This window comes from Portunus trituberculatus, chromosome 46 (genome assembly GCF_017591435.1).
Source record: "Portunus trituberculatus isolate SZX2019 chromosome 46, ASM1759143v1, whole genome shotgun sequence".
Classification (NCBI taxonomy): domain Eukaryota; kingdom Metazoa; phylum Arthropoda; class Malacostraca; order Decapoda; family Portunidae; genus Portunus; species Portunus trituberculatus.
In genome coordinates, this window is record NC_059300.1 from 13,310,628 (window position 1) to 13,320,627 (window position 10,000).

General features: G+C 41.9%; 1 protein-coding gene across 3 annotated transcripts in view; it reads left to right on the plus strand.

The window, feature by feature from the left end:
• LOC123520337 (potassium voltage-gated channel protein Shaker-like) overlaps window positions 1–10,000 on the plus strand; it is a 624,445-nt gene that overhangs the window by 318,314 nt on the left and 296,131 nt on the right. The gene's annotated exons all lie outside the window — the stretch shown is intronic.

Consider the following 10,000-nt stretch of genomic DNA (forward strand, 5'->3'; position numbering starts at 1 on the left):
ATATCGAGGTTTGAAGAGAGAGGGAGGGGGAAAGTACGCGAGTAAGCATAGACGGTAAGGGTTTGGTGATGAATGGATAGTGTCTCGAAAGAATGGATGTATAGGAGAACCTGATTCGAGTGATGAATAGGTAAAGGCAGAAGGGAGAATGGGTGATTAGAAGACATGTAGGTTGGTAAGGTATGAGTGAGGAAGTAGAGAGAGAAAAGGAGAATAATATTGAAGACAAGAACTGGTGATGAATGGAAAGGGTCTCAAAAGGATGAATGTATAGGAGGACCTGAAGCAAGTGATGTATAGGTGAAGGCAGAAGGGAGAATGAGTGATTAGGAGACGTGTAGGTTGGTAAGGTATGAGGGAGGAAGGAGAGAGACATGGAGAATAACACTGAAGACAGAAACTCGGAGGAAAAAGACAGTGAAGGTAGCTAGATGAATAGAAGAGGAAGAAAAGAAGGCAGAGAAACACAAGAACAGAGGAATAATGAAAGATTAAAGAGAAAGACTGAAAAAAATGAAAAAATGAACAGAAAACATAGAAACAGAGGAATAAGAGGTAAGGAGACAACACAAGTGACAGAACAATGAGGCAAGGAATTGAAGACCATATGATGACTTGGCTGTTGGAAGTATTGCCTTTATATCGGCACTTCCTGATGATGCTTACTGGTTGTCTTGCTTCTCTGGGTCTCTATTTGCAGTTTCCTTCACTTTCTTCTCTCTTATGCAAGGAGCGGAGAAGCAGCAAAGGTAGAGAAGACGGAAGGAAGAAGCAAGTGAAGGCATCCATAATTTACGAAGACACCGCCGTCACTTCCACTAAGCAGGGTCGTCAGGCTCAATGTAGTGGTGGAGTCATGGCTCTTATGTGGCTCCGTGCAGGACGTAGAAATGTGGCGCATGTTTCATTTATACAGCAGGGGCTACTTATTTATTCACTGGTCGTTGTGTGTGTGTGTGTGTGTGTGTGTGTGTGTGTGTGTGTGTGTGTGTGTGTGTGTGTGTGTGTGTGTAAAGTTTCCCCGACAAATCCTTCTTTGATAATTGACAGGAAAAAAAACGAATGCAGCTATATCTATTGAGAAATGGAAAGAGTCGAGGAAAAAAGAAAAAAAAAGGAGAAAAGAGAGCGGGCGTGGAATAATTCACGAGAACATAGAAAATATGAACATTTATCGATATGTACTGAATTTATTATACATTTAGTCACTGAAATGATAGAGAGAGAGAGAGAGAGAGAGAGAGAGAGAGAGAGAGAGAGAGAGAGAGAGAGAGAGAGATGAGAGAGAGAGAGAGAGAGAGAGAGAGAGAGAGAGAGAGAGAGAGAGAGAGAGAGAGAGAGAGAGAGAGAGAGAGAGAGAGAGAGAGAGAGAGAGAGAGAGAGAAAGCCACCTGAAAACTGGCAGGTGAACATTTCAATAGTCCTCCCCTCACACCACTCCGTTCTCTGCTGTCTCCTCGCCGGCCGGGGATGGGGGAGTGCCACGTGGGAGGGAGCCTGGGCCTGGCGGGGAGGGCCACATCACCTTTAACGGAGTGAGATCGTCATGGGAAACTGTGCCACTCTCAAGGCATGAATGTATGTATTTATAGATCCTGCATTAATTGCAATACATGAATGCAAATAAGGGCGACCAAAAGTGTGTCATATTCACCTTTTCCCAGACGAGGCAGAGATGCGTTCACGGTTTATACTATTATATATATATATATATATATATATATATATATATATATATATATATATATATATATATATATATATATATATATATATATATATATATATATATATATATATATATATATATATATATATATATATATATATATACCACCACCACCACCACCACCACCACTACTGGTACTACTACTATTACTACTACTACTACTACTACTACTACTACTACTACTACTACTACTACTACTACTACTACTACTACTACTAGCTACTATTTACACGTTCCCTCTCTCAGTGAAGACAGTACTTGCATCAGTACCGCACAACGGATGCCCTGGAGGTCTCTCTTGGCTGAATAGTGAAGATCTCTCAGCGAAGTTAGGAATCTACTGACTGTATCAAGCAGCGCCAGCGTCCAGCGAATCACTTTCAGTCTAGACTTTGACTTACCTTCTAAAGCCGCGGGACTCCCAAGGAAAGAGAAAGCCATTCAGTAGCAGCGAGGAACCCAGAGGAAGAGCATGATGGACGAAAACAGGGGCCACCAAGGCGCTTCCACCACTCCGCCACCCAGCGCCCCAGACCTTCCCTCCCTGCACGCCAGACCAAGTGTCCCGTGTGCTACCTTCAGGATCCAAACACCAGAAGAACTTACTGAACAGCTGAACTCCTCTCCAAGCGGTGTTCTACCCGCATCACCGAAGCTCACTGCGTTAAGTCCTCCACCAGGGTCCTACAGGTTCTCTACGGCAAGACCACCGCAAGGACATTCTGATCCCAACACAGCCAGAACACCGCCTGGCTTCTCAGAGGTCTCGCCGCCTGTGACCTCTTATGCTCGTCACCAGACACCACAGAGGAAAGGTGTCCCTCGCCAGTGTACTGAAGGTGAAGGCAAAATTGAGGAAAATGAGCCAGTCATTAGCCAGAAGCGTCACGCTGGAGAAAACCCTCACGCTTCTCGCCGCTACACTCTGCCCACCGTTCGCAGTAGGAAGGTGACCCCCTGCAGTGGCAAGGAACTTAAAGGCGAACACCGCAGGACTCAGCCACTCATGACTAAATTCGATATATGGATGACCCTCCAAGCTCGCCTGAAGCAGCTCTGGCAAGGTCATCCGCATCACCCGGACTGCCCGCCCCGCATCACCAGACTCACCAAGGTCTCAGAGTGGGAACTGTTCACCGGCAAACTTGAGGGAGAGATTCTTCGCAAACATCCCAACGGAGACTACGAGAGGTGGAGGCTGTCAGAACTCCAGCTGCCCAGGACCTATGTCGTGTGTGACTCACCCTGCCGTGAAAGCTGAACGGAAACATAAAGTTATCATTCATTCAGTAGCATAACAAAGTTTAAAAGGAAGATATCTTATAATGAATTGAATATTTCTACTCTTTTTGTTTGTGATTGTTATGTATATGAAATGAATATTTTATTATCATTACATTTCATCATTATAACTCTTAACTTCTGTAATCAATATTATGCCACTTCAATCAGTACATTTACTGTTTCTCTCCTTAGCAGTGTACAGATATCGTAACTACTTGTAACTGCTTGTCTCTTTTTTTCGATGGATTGCTTTCTGCATCTTTTTTAAATAAAAGAATTGTATAACAGCATTGTATTTCTTAGCACTGAACACGTGAGTCAGCGCTGCGTGATGAGTGGCAGCATCCTCAAGAAGACGGTAGTTCATATTCTAAACAAATAATGACGATTAAATTAGAATACAAACCTACTATGTACTGCAGTACACATGTTAACCTCGATTAGCATATAGATAGAATAGATAGTGCAATAATAGTGATTAGCTAGCCTTGTAAAGTTGCATTTGTCGTTTCTTCGCCTTTTCGTCATCATACAAGTCCTTCAACACGTTCTCCTCCTCCTTCTTTTCTTCACGTTGCATATTCCTTCTTTCCTCCACATTCTAGTTGTCTATCTGTTCCTTTTTCCCTTTTTATGATATCTCTTGTCTCATAGTCTTCCTTGCCCTCCTGATCCTCTCCGTGTCCCTTTTGCCTTCCTCATCCTCACCATCATCAGTACCTGCCGACAAAGAGAGGCAGGAAGTAACAGTCCGGGTGACGGCACTGCTAATGACATATTGATAACTTCACGGCGTCTATGAACAACAATGATTAAAGGCCATCGTTATGAAGGTGAAACTGCATTACACGGCCGTGTAACTAACCTGAGGAAGGAGTTGAGAAGGCAACACGAAGCTCCACAATGAAGTATTGTTAATCCCTTCAGTACTTGGACACATTTTTACCTTAAATTTTGTGTACGATTAGACCATTTTATTGACATTAGGAAGTGTCTACGGAGATCAGAAGATTAAATAGCCTGAGTTTTCACCATTTTAATCCCAAACATAAATTTCTGAAACTGTATAAAATGACCAAAGAGTGACCAGAGTGAGTATGGAAATGCGTCATGGTGCGGAAAGGGTTAGAAGTCACGGAGGTTTCTCACAGCAGGAAGGAGAGCATTTATATATTAGTGTAAGTTTATTTGACTGCAATATTATAGAGTGTATGTAGTTATGTAATTGTGTATTGGAGGAACATAGCTTTTTCTTATGTCATGTCCGTGCCACTAATGTACGGCTGTTATATGAAACTGTTTATTAAAGAAATGCAATGCTAAGTCAATTTTCTATTTTCATTGCAGGTAAGTTGACCGTCTCCAGTGGGTTTCTTGCGAGTACAACAACAGATAGGTGGATTCGTGTGTGTATGTGTGTGTGTGTGTGTGTGTGTGTGTGTGTGTGTGTGTGTGTGTGTGTGTGTGTGTGTGTGTGTGTGTGTGTGTGTGTGTGTGTGTGTGTGTGAGAGAGAGAGAGAGAGAGAGAGAGAGAGAGAGAGAGAGAGAGAGAGAGAGAGAGAGAGAGAGAGAGAGAGAGAGAGAGATGAGATAGATAGATAGATAGATAGATAGATAGATAGATAGATAGATAGATAGATAGATAGATAGATAGATAGAGAGAGAGAGAGAGAGAGAGAGAGAGAGAGAGAGAGAGAGAGAGAGAGAGAGAGAGAGAGAGAGAGAGAGATTTAATTCTATATGAACAAGTGAATTATTTCTGATCCAGTAATTCTTCGCTGCCTTTCCCCATCATGAAAAAGTCGTACTAATATCATAATACCATAATACTCATTGATATGCTTGCTCGCTATTTCTGCATACTTCACTACTTTCATCCGAGCCGCATTACGCAGAGAATCAGTGCGGATATTTAACATCTTTACTTATTTACCGACTTTTTGGCTTATTTTAAAGCAAAAAACCGCTTCTGCTAACAACTGGCGGTAGTGTTGGGATGGGAAAATGTTGATATGGTAAAGTCACATTCATATAATAAAGTGTATATAGTATTGTATCTATAGTGTACTGTATATTAACTTCTTCAGTACTGGGACGCAATTTTACCTTGAGATTTGTGTACCATGAGACCATTTTTATTGACATTAACAAGGGTCTGTGGAGGTCACAAGATGAATGGCCACAGTCTTCTCTATTTTAAACTCCCACATGAGTTTCTGAAGCTGAATAGATTGATGTGTTAAAGTGTTGGTATATTAAAGTCGCAATTCGTATAGTAATGTAAGTGTTGACACAGTATATTAACTCCTTCAGGACTTGGACGCATTTTTATCTTGAGATTTGTGTACCATTAGACCATTTCCTGGCCCCTAAGAACCGCCACCTCTCGTGCGTCGGTCACGAGACTGTGGCGGGAGTTAAGACGATCAGTGAGTCTGTATTTAATTCTCACATGATTGCCATTTTTTACTTTACTTACTGATCCGTTTTTCTGCATAAATAAATGTATGTTCCTAAAAGATTATTCCTTCTCTGCTTTGCGTAAGTATATAACAAATGTTGACGCGTGTAATCCAGGTTTTCTTTTTTTTATTCAGCTTACATTAATCCTCACTTCATCCATTTGCATTTGGTATTATTTTACTTTCATTTTTTTATATTTTTGTGCCAACGTTTATTTTTCTCGTATCTTTAATCCATGTTCCCATTTTAATTTTCACTTGCATAATATAAATGATTTTTCATTTCGTTATTTTTAGCATTGTGGCTTTTTTTAATAATTTGTATGTTTAATGTTGAAAGTAGTTCACCGTTCATCTCCTTAATTATAGTTTATCCTCACCACTACACACTTTGTCCTTGATTTTATTATCTTTCGTGTCGTGACCCTGACAATTATAACGCTCTTCTTGCACGAATGTACTTCCACCTTTCTTATTCTTTTATTCATTCCATTACACTCCAAATTAGAAAAAAAATATCCCTCAACAACTCAAATGTAAAAAGACAAGACAAAAAAGACAAGACAAAGTTACGCAGAGACAAGGAGGGAAAGAAAAGTGGCAAAGAGGTAAATCTGTCAGTCCTGGGAAGATATTATAATGTTTGTTTGCTCTAACTTGCCAAACCCGAGAAGTCCCGCTAGACACTTCCATGCAGAGTTATTAAGTTATTACATCGGTCAAAGGTAATCTAATGGAAAAGAAAAGTGGCAATGAGGTAAATCTGTCAGTCATGGGAAGATAATGTTTGTTTGTTCTAACTTGCCAAACCCGAGAAGTCCCGCTAGACACTTTCATGCAGAGTTATTAAGTTATTACATCACTCAAAGGTAATCTAATGGATACGCAATGGATGTACTTCATGCAGAGAGAGTTTAATCTGAAAGGCGATGTACGTCAAGTGGAATACACACTACGAGAACATCACTTAATTAACATCACACGGAAAGTTGTATTATATTCTTGCGAGTATCAATAAAGCCAGATATTTCACTCCTTCAGTACTGGAACATCTTTTTATCATTAGTTTTGAGCATGATTAGACGATTTTATTGGCATTAGGAAGAGTCTATGGTGCTCAGAAGACTAATGGCCAGACTCTTCACTATTCTAATCCCCCCACACATAAGTATCTGAAGCTGCATAAAATCACCAAATAGAAAGCAGAATGAATACGAAAACACGCCATGGTACTGGAGAAGGTAAAGACTTCAAGAATGAATTATGCAGTGAAGTCAAATATGCTGGAAATTATAAGTGAGTTAAAGTTGCCTCGGCACAAACTCTAAACCGTGGAGTCCTGAACCAAAAAGTACTGAAAAATAGAATAAAAATCCCTGGAAAAAGAAGTACCTTGGAAATTAACCGTTATTGCTTTCCTATACTGAAGTGAGCTGAGCGTAGGCGGTGGGCATGTGTGTTAGCGTTCCGCCTGTGCACGGTTCACGAGGCTAAATTTTGTCCTATATACTCGTGATGCTGAAATTCCAAGCCAAGCAGTATTGTATTAGAACTGCAAGGAAAACAAACACATACTCGTCAGAAAAATGAGGAGGAGATAATTCACGTGGGAGTTATACCTGAATTCTCTCTCTCTCTCTCTCTCTCTCTCTCTCTCTCTCTCTCTCTCTCTCTCTCTCTCTCTCTCTATCTATCTATCTATCTATCTATCTATCTATTTATCTATTTATCTATCATTTCTACTCTTTACTTTTCTTTAAGGGGACAAACACTCAAATGGGACTTTTTATAATATTTTGTTGCCCTTGAATGGCCTCTCTTCTGCATAAAAAAAACAATTCACTATTCTTTTTCTAAGGGCTGTGTAGATTTGCCAGCTATCTCAACATATCTTGCGTTGTGTTGCAATGTTCTGCTTGAGTTGCGTTGCGCTGCGCCATTCTACACTGCATTGTTTATCTTGCCTGCTGCCGTGATGCTTCCATTAAAGTCAACCATTGTAGCATTGCAGAGACATTCAAAATAAAAGAAATAAAAGAATTGGGGTTACATTTTTCTTGATGTATGTTATTACGAAGCTCCTTTTTTTCTTTGTTTTATAGTAAGAGTTTGTGTTTAGATGTTTTTTTTTTTCCGAAAGGTTGCTGAGAGAATTGTGTCCTTTGTGTGTGCTGCAATGCTGCCTTAACGCCTTGTTTCCTTTTGTTTTCGTTTTCTTTTTGAGGAATTTTCCTTTTTTTTTTATTTGAGGTGGTGAAATAAGTGATGTGTGTGTGTGTGTGTGTGTGTGTGTGTGTGTGTGTGTGTGTGTGTGTGTGTGTGTTTCTGTTTCTGTGTTAGTTTGCTGTTGTAATTATCAAACCAAGGTTATGAGTTTCCCTTCAAAAAGAAAAATGTTGTATGAATATAGTTCTCTCTCTCTCTCTCTCTCTCTCTCTCTCTCTCTCTCTCTCTCTCTCTCTCTCTCTCTCTCTCTCTCTCTCTCTCTCTCTCTCTCTCTCTCTCTCTCTCTCTCTCTCTCTCTCTCTCTCTCTCTCTCTCTCTCTCTCTCTCTCTCTCTCTCTCTCTCTCTCTCTCTCTCTCTCTCTCTCTCTCAATTCTAGTACAGCCTTGATCAGTAACTCGTCTCTATAATATTGTTTACGATGAAAGACATGCCTCGATTTACACGTTAGTTGTGTCTTGCCTGAGTAAGAACCAAAGGAATACAAGTGGAAAGGAACCTCGCATCACAAGTCAAGTAATATCTTCTTTCTAAGACTCTTCCTTCTCACCTTCACAGCCGCCAAGTGTGTCCCGCCCCTCCCTCTCCACCCAACCGCCGCCCCGCAATCCTTTTCCTCAGTCTGGCGGATAATCTGACATAATTCGCCTCGTTTTTCTTTAAGCCTCTTTGTCTGACCCATCCCAAGTGATGCATGTTTTTTGTCACACACACACACACACACACACACACACACACACACACACACACACACACACACACACACACACACACACACACACACACACACACACACACACACACACACACACTCACACACATCACTTTCTCTATTCTTGCTTTCATCATTCGTTTTTTTTTCTCTTCCTTTCTCCATTCCTTCTATAGTTCATGTCACATTTTTTTCTTGTGTCTCTTCTTTATCCTGTCTCACCTTCCGCCTGCTCTTCCTTCCCTCCTTTTGCTTCTCTTTTACTAAGTTTCCTCATTTGCTTTACTTTCTCTTTGCTTTTCCTTCTTTTATCCACCTCTTCTAACCTCCCCTCCTTGAGATCTTCCTCCTCACTTTCCTTATCGTTTTCCTCGTCTTTTTCTCCACGTCCTTCATCCTTAAACCAATTTCACTCCTCCCTCCAGCTTTCCCCTCTTCCACATCTATTTTAATCCTCTTTTTTTTTCATCGACCCCATAACTCCCTCACATTTTTCATCCTCAACTCACGCATCTGTCTTGATTCCCTCGTCCCTCCCATCTCACGTCAGCTGGCAAGGCGAGGTGAGACTGACTCCCACCTGTGGCTCTGGGTCAATGAAGGAGGCGGTCATTGATTGGCCAACATCCTCCCTCGTCGATAACTGTGTCGGTCTCGCTCCACGTGAGAGGCAGGCAGACGACCAAGGTTTTGTGTCCGTGGTGGCAGCGGCGGCGAAGACAAGTATTCATTTTTACTTTATCGATTCGTATATGTTTCTTAAGCAGTGCGAGAATGACCTATGATAGTGTGTGTTGTGCAGGTAAGGTGCAAGTGTGTGTGTGTGTGTGTGTGTGTGTGTGTGTGTGTGTGTGTGTGTGTGTGTGTGTGTGTGTGTGTGTCTTCAGTTGAAATTACATGTATGCTATTTTTTTGGATAACACAGTCACATGTAAGAGCCGCCTCTGACTGGAAGACGAAGCACGTGAGATACTTGTAGGTGAAGCAGAGTAAAGGTGAGCGCTGAAATCAAGAGCCCCGTGACCTGATTACAAAGCCAGCGTGCTGATCCTGATCCTTCCTCCCTCGTTACTCAGTTTTATCACTCTTGTAATGAAATATTCTACAGCGGCGTAGTTAATATTCTACAGTCGTGTATTCCTTTCGTGCGGAACAGACACTTGGTCCCCTTCTGTGCTACCCCACCACGATCGATCCACACCTGCCTGCCATACTATTTCCCTCGCACGTGTTTCTCTTGTGTGCGAAGTCAGCGTCGAGGCCTCGGGGTGGCTGCCTCGACGTGACTCTCCCTACCTTTCTGGATCACGTCCAGGGAAGTGTCAAGAAAACTTGCATGCTGCGGATATGAGATTCTTTGATTTTCCTGTTGCGTTTTTATCTTCACGGCCTTTCACCCTCCAGCCTCACGCCGCAGCGCCCTGCAGCTCCACCACGAGGAAAAAAATAACAACCCGTCTGCTCCCGTCTGGCGTGAAGGTTCAGAGCCTTTGCTTGGCTGCAGTGGGCTGTTTTAGTAGGACAGGATGACGGACAAAGCATTATGATACACTGCGGCAGCGAGGGATGATAGGAGACGTTGATCCGCA